Here is a 10,884-nt window from a genome sequence, read left to right on the forward strand (position 1 = left end):
AATAAGTGGAAAAGCAGAGAGAATGAGAGACTATTTCTGTTTTACTCAGACTTAGCAGTGCTGTGACTAAAAGACCTGGCAAGAATAACTTTAGAGGAGGAAAAGTTTATTTGAGGGTTCACGATTGCAGAGGTCTCAGTCCACGGACAGCCTGTTCCATTCCTCAGGGCCCAAGGTGAGGCAGAACATCATGGCAGAAAAGTGTGGTGGAAGAAAGTGGCTCACATGGTGCTTAGGCAACAGAGAGAGTTTCCACTCTCCATATATATTAAATAAAATATATACCCCAAAGGCAGACCCCCAATGACCCACCTCCTCCAGCTCTACTTACTTGCCTTCAGTTACCGCTCAGTTAATCTCACCATGGGATTAATTCACTGATTGGGTTAAGGCGCTCATAACACCATCGTTTCTCCTTTAAAGTGTCTTCTGTTCTCTCACACATGAACTTTTAGGGGACATCTCACACTCAAACCATAACAGTTCTATTCTGATATCTTCTTTGGTTATAGTTTAAACTGATATTAAAATGATAATGACTATGCTCTATTGACAGACTATCCTGTGCCTGTGCCATGGGCTGTGCTAATTAATGACTTTGCATATATATTTTCACACAGTGTGAACTGAAAAGTTTGAATTAAATCACTCCTTTAACAGAAATAAATGCCCAGACAGATTTAGCTGTAAAATAATACAGGACTTACATAAAGTCCTACAGCCAGGAAGGTCCTCAGTGGGCAATCAAATTCAGGTTTTTACTAAAACTTTCCTTTGACTTACAAACTGACATGATTCTCTAGTATTATTAGTAGAAAATTTGATTATTTTGATAAATATTTTATTATGCTCTACTGAGCTTGGAGATCTACATAATATCACTGCAAGAAAGGATTTTCAACTTTATTTATTTATTTATTTATTTATACTAGGGATTAAGCCCAGGAATTCTGTATATATCCTCAGATGTTTATATTTTTATTTTGAGAGAGGGCTCCATACCGCCCATACTGTCCTGCAACTTGGGATTGCCCTTACTACCCTCCAACTTGGGATCCTCCTGCTTCAGTTTCCCACATAGCTAGAATTACAAGTGTATGCTTCCATGCCCATCACAAATCACTTTTCTTTGCAATTAAGTATTCACCAAAAAGACCATGATAACCATAAAATCAACCAATTTTACAAAATGTTAATTGGAAGAATAAGAAAAAGTTGTAAAATCTCCTGATGTTTCAAATTTGATATATTACATTTAGTTTGGTGACTCTCATGAAAATTTAACCATAAAACAACTAACCATGTAGCTTGAAATGTGTTATAAGAATAGGCAAAACTGTTGATTTTCATTGAATGTGTGTATATATACAAATATGAATGTACTAAACTAGTTTGACCTGAGGGAAAGCCTCCAAGACATATCAAAATTTCTAACATCTGTGTATTTGAAGGAAATTCAGGCAAAATATTTGGTCTATTCAAAGCCTTTAAATTTTTTTTTTTATTTACCATACACATTTAATTGTACTTTTCACATTGCCAGAAGGTAAGAAAAAAGAGAGAGGTTTAATCTGCCTGATAATCTAAAATAGTTTCTAAATAAATAAATATTTCATATTTTAATCTCATAAGGGATTGCCCAAGGAATTTTTTTTTTACAAATTATGAGTGGTATTAAATTACTTATACATCTCATTATAATTTTAAGATAAATTCTGTAATTGAAATATATGAAATCAAGACAGAAACTACTGTAATTTATGTTGGCACACGCAAGGTCATTTATTTCAGCAGTTCCTTCATATCAATTATAGCACGTATGTGTGTAGACATGCATTTTAAGTTTCAAATTATAATTGATGGCTGTATAGGAAAGTTATCTTTTGTGGCTACACAGCTTCCAAAGAAAGGCCATCTTTCAGCCAGTAAAAGCCTAAAGTGTATTATTGACAGTACACAAGCAAGATGTGTATTAACAAAAATGACTTTTGGGGTGGTATAATTGCTATGCGAAGTGTTAGAAAATATGAAGCATCTCTTGACCAAAATTGAGGACAGATGGTGAACAAGTATATTATATAAAAGTGCAACTGCGTTGGGAATATTCAAGTGGGCAGAATGTGATTATGTAAATGAAAAATTCACTTCAAACCAAGAGCGCCAGATACAAAGTGAAACTTAAATTAAATTATTCAACAAAGTATAGAGAATGTTCGTGAATTTATGATCAGAGCCTAAAGGGTTGGTTTCAGGAAAAATGGGGAGGAAGCAGCTGCATATGATCCACATACTCTGACCTAACCTTTACATATTCTCTTATTTTAAATGAAGGCTGATTTTTATGGGTATATCTCTCTTTACTACAGTATCATTTCACATTCATGCATTGTCAAATCACTATATCATCTTAGGATTTCATCTGGCAAGTGTTTACATGTTGAGTTGTTGCATGAGCTTTACCTGCAGAAGAATATTTACCTGAGATCACAGGAAATGGGATATGAGTAATTACCATCCCCACCTATTTAAGAAAATAAGAGGGAACTTTTAAAAAATAATTATGTATCTTATTTAGCTCAATACATCAAGAGTGTCACTTCAATATTCAATCAATACAAAAACTATCAATGAGCTATTTTAAAGTTTTGTACCGTCTTTGAAATCCAGTGTGCGTAATTGACATTTTTAGCACATCTCAATTCATGCTATGAATGTTTTAAATAATCAATAGCAATACATGACTTGTGCTTACCTTATCAGACTGTGAAAATTATAAAAAATAATAAGTATAGGTTAAATTAAAAACACATAATGAAAAAAAAGAAAAGAAATTCAAATATCCGGGTAAATACTACATGTTTAATACAGTTCTCCAATGACAAAAATTACTAACATTGTTTTAGCAATCCCTTCTTCAAACACTTTAAAAAATAATGGAAAACAGATCTTGTCAGACTATATTTAATGTGGTGATTAATTCAGACAAAGATAAGCATCAGGCAAGATTTCTTCTCAAAAATCAGTCTTGCCCCAAACTTCTTCCAAAGAACTTTTTATTGCCGCAGTGGGGCTGTAGCAAAATAAACGGGGGCGGGGGGGGGGGGAAGCACGAACAACTTGTGTAGATTGATACAGCAGGAGTGGGAGCCCTTTATTGTAGGACAGGAGGGGTATATATACATTCCACACAGCCTATCTTAATTAACATAAACTAGATACAGCTGTCAACCAATAAGGAATCTCCACACTTAATGGCTCGCTGGAGTTACTTTACAAACCACTCCCTCTGCAAAATGCCAGGTGCCATCCAGACTTGTTTACAGACTCTAACATTTTATAATATATATTTTATTGACAGATAATATATACATATTCATGGAATACAGTGTGACAACTTGATATATATATGCACAATGTGTAATAATCAAATCAGGATACTTAGCATTTTAATTTTCTCGAACAATCATTTCTATATTTTGGAAACCATAATTTTATAGTTATTCTTAAATATATCATAGATTTTTGTAGAATATTGTTACTAAGTTATACAACACCAGAACCAGTATCTCCTGTCTATATTCTAAGCCTCTTTATCTTCTTTTCATTCACTTTCCCCACTACACTTCTTTCTAGTGACCATTATGCTGTTTTATTCCATGAGATCGGTTTTTTTTTTAGATTCCATAAATGAATGTAAAAAAACATGCAGCATTTTTCCGGTGGCTGATTTGCTTCATGTAAATGCACCCTTCAGTTTTATCCATATTGATGCCAATGAAAGAATGTTATTATTTTTTATAATATAAAATAATATTTTGTTGTGAATACATTCCATAATTTCTTTATCCTTTCATTCGTTTATGGATTCATTGGTTGATATTAGATTTGTCTATCTTGAGTAGTGCTGTAATAAACATAGGTGTGCAGGTATCTCTTTGATAAAATAATTGTATTACCTTTGTGTAAATATCCAGTATTGAGCTTACTGGATCGTATGATTGCTGTTGGATATTTGAGGAAGTTACTTACTGTTTTCAATAATGGCTATAGTAATTTACATTGCCACCAATTGTGGAAATGATCTGTAGGAGCATTTGAATAATATAGATTCTTTCACACTAAGAACATGGAATATTTTTCCATATTTTGGTGTCCTCTTTAATTTTTTTCCTCAATATATTATCATTTTTATTATAGAGGTCTTTTACTATGTGTTCACTGTGTTTTTGTTTGTGTATGTGTGTGTGTTGGAATTGTTCTTTGATTTGCTTTACTGTAACATTTTTTAATTTGGTGTATAAAAATATGTTGATTTCTAGAGTGTGTACCTTTACTGAATTCTTTTGTCAATTCTAACAGATTTAGGGTCAGACTTTAGGCTCCTCTACATATAGAACTATATCATCTACAAACAAGGATAATGTGATTTTTTTCTCCTTTTCAGTATAAATGCTGTTTATTTTACTTTCCTACCTAATTTTTCTTGTTTTTACTCTAAAACCATGTAAAAGTGGGCATAATTCTCTTGTTCCAGATCTTAGAGGAAACAATTGGATTAACCCATTTAAGTATAATGTCAACTGTTGGCTTTACGTATAAATCTGATATGGTTTTGTTATAGTTGATTGTCACCCAATGAGCTATTTTGATTGTACACTCATACCTCATGGTGGTGTTATTGGGAATTGTTCTGCAACATTTAATAGGTGAGGCCTAGTGGGAGGTATTAGACAAATTGGAAGTAAAATTAATGCGGGACCCAAGTCTGTCTCCTCCTGGTTTAAGATATAATCACTAACTTGCTTCCACTCACACCATTGCTGTCCACCATTGTGTGGTAAAACCAAGAACTGAGTATATGGATGTGCCATGCCCTTGACCTTCTGCAAATGTTAGTTAAGTAATTTCTTCTTCATAAGCAGCCTGTGTCAGGTATCTTATTTTAGTGAAGAAAAATTGATAAATATCATAGGCTTTATTGGGCTGGATATATTCCTTCCATACATAATTTGCTGAGAGTTTTAGTTATGAAGCAATGTTGAAACTTGTATGCTTTTTCTTCATTTATTGAGAAGATCAAAGGAGTTTTATTCTTCATTGTGGTGTGTTATGATGTTCATTGATCAGTGAATGAGGAACCATACCCGAATCCCTAGGATAAATCTTATTTGAATATGGCATATAACATTTTGGATGTGCTCTTGAATTCCATTTGCTCCTATTTAATTGAATTTTTTAAGTCTATGCTTTTCAGGATATTGGTTGGTATATTTCTTTGTTGTTGTTGAAAGTTTGCCTGGTTTTACTATCACAATAATGCTGCTCTTATAAAAAAGAGTTTGGGAGAGTTCCTTCACTTTCAATTTTTAGAGTACTTTAAGAGAATTGCAATTAGTTCTTCCTTAAATGTTTTGTAGAATTTAACTATAAAGACTTCCTGGGTTTTACTTTGATGAGAGAATTTTAATTATTGCTTCAGTCTCATTACTTATTTTTGGCTAGTTTAGAATTTCTATTTATTCTTAATGCAATATTGACAGATTATGTATATGTCTTGGAATTTATATATTCTTCTAGGTTTTCCAATTTGTTACCATACAATTGTGCATAATAGTTTTTTACCCGTTTACATATTTCTGTGATACCAGGTTTAGTTTTCACATTTTTCACTTCAATCTCATTTAAATTTTTTTTAAAATTTTTATTTATTACTTATTACTTTTTTTTCTAAGATAAATGTCTTACCATTTAACCTAGGCTGGCTTCAAATACCTAAGCTCAAGGGATGATCCCTCATCAGCCTCTGAATTAGTTGAAACTCTTGGTAGGTGCTACCATGTCTGGCTATTTCATCTTCAGTGTTTTGTTTTGTTTTGATTTTTGTCTCATTTTTTTTCTGACTTTTTTCCCCTGGACAGACACATTATGCTTTTATTTTTAAATTTATTTTTTACATACATGACAATAGTGGAATGCATTACACTCATTATTACCCATTTAGAGCAGAGTTTTTAGTAACTCTGTGTATAAAGTATGTTCACGCAAAATTTGACTTTTAATTCGGTGTATTAAAAGTGGGTTCATGTTAATTATAAGGAATGGTGGGTTGTATTATGGTGTGTTTGTATATACATAAAAACATAGGGTCAAATCCCCAATACTTCTTCAAGCATCCCTCTCCTTTCCACATCCTCTTTCTCTACCTAATGGTCTTCTATCTACTTTCATGACATTAGTTTTACCCCCTTTTTATCCGTGACACTTTCACATATGAGAGAAAACATAATAGTGCTCTGATCTTTATTATTTATTTTCTATGAATTTTGTGTTTAATTTGTTCTTGCTTTTCTAAGTCATTGAGGTACATTCTTAGGTTGTTTATTTGAAGCCTTTTTTCTTTTTTTATATTTTCATGTATAATTTTTCCTTTTTGTACTCTTGCTGCTATCACACAGATTTTAAAATATTGTTTTCATTTTCATTTGTTTTAAGAAAAATTTTAATTTCCCTTTTAATTTCCTTAATGACCTATTTGCTGTTTAGAAGCATGTTGCGTAAGTTTCACTTATTTTTATGTTTTCCATTGTTCCTCTTGTCAATTTCTAGTTTTAATATTATAATTAGAGAAGATACAGGATATGATTTCAAGTTTTAAAAATATATTAATGCTCTCTTATGGCCTAACATATGGTCTGTCTTGGAGATTGTTTCATGGGCTTAAGGAGAATAACGTATATTCATCAATTTTTGAATGAAATATTCTGTATATGAATTAACTCCATTTGATATGCTATATATGATATATATAGTATATATATCAACTCTGATATGTTATATATAGTATATATATCAACTCTGATTTGACTTTGTCAATATTCTCTCCAGATGATCTGTCCATCAATGAAAGTATTGTGCTAAATAAAATCCCAAACTGTTATGATACTGGATTCTGTAACTTGTGATATAATAACATTTTTTAAATGTATTCAATTCATGAAGAGTTGGGTATGCATATATTTACAATTTTTAAATTCTCTTGCCAAATTGATGCTTCCTTCAATATATAATGACATTCTTTTTCTCTTTCTACAGTTTCTTTTAAATTGAAAGTCCAATTTATCTAATAGGAGTTTGATGGTATTGCTCACTTGAAAGCCCTTTTCTTTAATATCTTTTCAAAGATATTTTTTATCTATCATTTCTTTAAATAGTTTTAATATATTTTACCTTCTTTTCTCCAGTCCAATTTATCTAATAGGAGTTTGATGGTATTGCTCACTTGAAAGCCCTTTTCTTTAATATCTTTTCAAAGATATTTTTTATCTATCATTTCTTTAAATAGTTTTAATATATTTTACCTTCTTTTCTCCTCTTAAAACTTTCATAAGGCAAAAATATTTTGTTCTGTAAGTCCCATAATTTTTCCTCATTATTTTTAGTTTAGGTCTTTTGTTTTTTGTTTTGTTTGTTTGCTTTTTGTCTGAGTTTATCAAAAGATCTATCGTCAAGTTTAGAAATTATTTCTTCTGCTTGGTATAGGCTGTAGGTATACTTCTTGAATTGAAAATTTCAGTTCCAAGATTACTAGTTGATTCTTTATCATGATTTATGGGTGTTGTAAATTTTTCATTCATACCATCAATTATTTTCTTCTTTTCGTCGAATTTTCTATGTGAATATTCTTATATTTTGTTTAGTTTCCTTAGGATCATTTTTGGGGAAAAATATTGTTACTTTAAAGATACTATGCTTTCTTGCCTTTTCTTTTTCTTGTGATCCTATGTTGATTCCTGCATACCTGGTATAGCAGTCACCTTTTTCGATTCTGTGGATTAAAATTTTCTCAGGAAGAATTTTTTGTTTAGATGGGATATCAGGTGTCAGTTGCATGAGTTCTTTGATATTAGTTTTCAAAAGTATAGCCTCTGTGCAATTGCTGTAGTTATAATCTATAGAAGCAGTTTTTATGAAAACCTCAATAATCTAGACTGCAGATGCTTGTGAAGGTATTGATGTAACTTTTCAGAGAATGTAGCATTCCAAAGGTGCATGGTCTCAGGCCCCACTCTGTGCTTGACTGATGTTGTTTGTAGCTGCAATCCTTAAATAACCATTTGCTTAAGGGCCTATCCTCTCACTCTGTTGGGTTTGGGCCAGATCTGGGACTTTGAGGAGCAGGAATGCTGGAGCTGTCTCATTACTCCTAGAGCAGAATGTATCTAGCAATAGCTCTGTCTTGAAACTGGTAACATACAATAGCAACTTGGGTTCTGAGGACTTGGTACTCAATGTAACTTTTTTTTTTTTCTTTTGGAGAAAAGTAGTTACAGGGACCTTAGGAATTCCCCCATGTGAACTTAAAGTATATGAGGACTATGGAATTCTTACATAGTTAGAACTGCCAATCTGTAGTGATAATGGAGATCAGTGTTGCTTTCCCAGTTAACTTCTCCTGGCAGAGGAGATAGGATCAAGGCTATAGTCCACTATGTTCTTCACTGTGTACTGGCACAGGAAGTCTCTGTGCTTTTCTCTTCAGTTCTCATTACTCCCCACTGAGTTCCCGCATTCTGCTTCAGTTGCTTATTTGTTGTCCTGGTTCTTTCCTGTGGTGGATGTAAATACAATTCTTCCCTATTCAGTCATCTTAGATTTGGCCAACATTCTGAATTACTTAATTCACATAATATAGTTTAGTAACTGTTTCAAATACTTGTGCAGAATTCATGGTGGCACACTAAAAGTGGACTTTTTCCCCTTTTAACAACTTGGATAACCTAAGGAATCTCTTTGTTGATAAATAAAATATACTCTTTTTGATACGGTTGCAGATGATGAAAAAAATTAAAGTATAGAGTACCAATGTTTTAACTCTTGAATATTTCCAAGACCAGTGATATGCAAGATTTTAGCCTTCCTGCAATTTGAAAGTAAGACTGCCAGTTTCATGGATGATGGTAGAAGGCATGAGATTCACAGGTCAGAGACAATATACTTCATTACTCACATTGACAGCAGTAGCCAATGTATCAGCATTTTCTTGTGTCAGTTCTCTGAGCTTCAAATCCCGCAGGTGATATGAAAAGGACCAAGTAACACCTGCACTCATAATGAGTTGCATTACTGGGAAAGACCCCTGAGCTTAGAAAGTTTGAATCATTTATAATGGGCAGTAAACCTGCTTGACTTTTGTTCTAGAGGGAGATTTTATCTCTATCGCCTGAGACTGTAAGTAGACCTGCCCTTTGCACCAGTGAAAGATGCCATCTCTATCTTTTATCCTTGAAAAGACAGTCCAGATTCAAAAATGTAGTCAGTATCTCATTTGTGTGAAAATGTGAAGAAACATAAGAGATACATGAAGAGTGGTCTCCAAATTTCAAAAAGAAGTAGCATAATATCACAGTCAATTGTTTTGTACACATACTAATGATGATATTTTGTCAAGTATTTGATTCAAAACATTCTATTAACTGAATGGTAAATTTTAAGATGCTTATTTAAATTATACATACTAATATTGAATAATAATTATCCCAAATCAGTAATGTGTTTGTACTTTTAAAATTAATATGGTACTCATGTATAACATTTTCATTTTCTCATCAGAGTTGCTGGAAAAAAAACATTGATTAATTCTTCAAGTCCTTTCCAATTTCATTATGAGCCTAATGTGATATAAGACACATTATTATGTTGAAGGTTTCTGCAGTCTGTCATCATTTTTCATCTGTGTTATGACACAGGATGGCATTTCTGTGGCAATAGAACCACTCCATGTCTAAATGTTGGACTCTGGGCTTGCCTTGCCCACATTATGTACTCCCAGCTGCTTTTCACTTTCTGTCAGAACACATATTACCAAACCTGAATTGATTGTATACTTCACATCATAGTTTACTGTCATCATTGCACAATGCAATACTTATCAAATCTGTATAATGTATAGGATTTTTCCATCACCCTTCTTCTCCATGCCTCCATACATCTAGAAATAGGCATTCAAGGGTGTTTGTGTCTTCTCATGCCATTCCTTAGATGAATGTGATAAAATTTCATTATGATTTTGCATGATTCTTAAATTTCAAACATTGTCACTGTTAAAAATATTCTTGTGTACCATGATTTTTCATTCAACACTATAGTGTGGCTACATGTAACTCCATTACTTTTGATTGCTTTATAGTGTCTCATCTTATGCCTATAACTCATTTATATGCTTGCAGCTATAATGACACATAGTTATGTGTTTACATCCATTGTCTATCCTAAAGTCATACTGATAGACGAGTAATAGTAATACACATAGCAAGATCCATATTCTCACCTGATTTTTGTATCAGCTTTTTCTTGGAGTTATTATAAAAATCTTGTAAATTGTTTTTAATACATCAAGGTTTAAAATATAATTTTACTGAAGTAATTAATATCCTAGTTTGGTGTCATACATGAAGTAAGCCCTTTACATTGAAGATAGCCCAATGCATACTATTTTGCTCAAAATCTTAAGATGCTTAAGTAGATATATAGCATGAAATACAGAAATTTCATTCTCTGACATTTCTTAAGGGCTGGTTTTGACATCCTTTATGTATTTGGTGGAGAGCAGAGGAGGAAAGAGGCAAATAGTAGTACAAAAATATTATTACCTGGTGGAAAAACAATATTTGTATAAATTGTTGGAGGAATGTTCTTTTCCAGAGCATGAGGATGTCTTAAATATTTTCTTAACTAGGGAGATTGAACGCATGGAACCTTTGCATGTTTGCAACATGCAGGACAAGTCAAGCTCTCTGTTTTCTGGTATATAAAATGCAGATAAACAACAATATAGTCTGTCTGGTGTTGTGGATAAGTGGTAGAGCACTTGCCTAGCATGTGTGA

Source organism: Urocitellus parryii, chromosome 1 (genome assembly GCF_045843805.1).
Source record: "Urocitellus parryii isolate mUroPar1 chromosome 1, mUroPar1.hap1, whole genome shotgun sequence".
In the NCBI taxonomy this organism is placed as follows: Eukaryota; Metazoa; Chordata; class Mammalia; order Rodentia; family Sciuridae; genus Urocitellus; species Urocitellus parryii.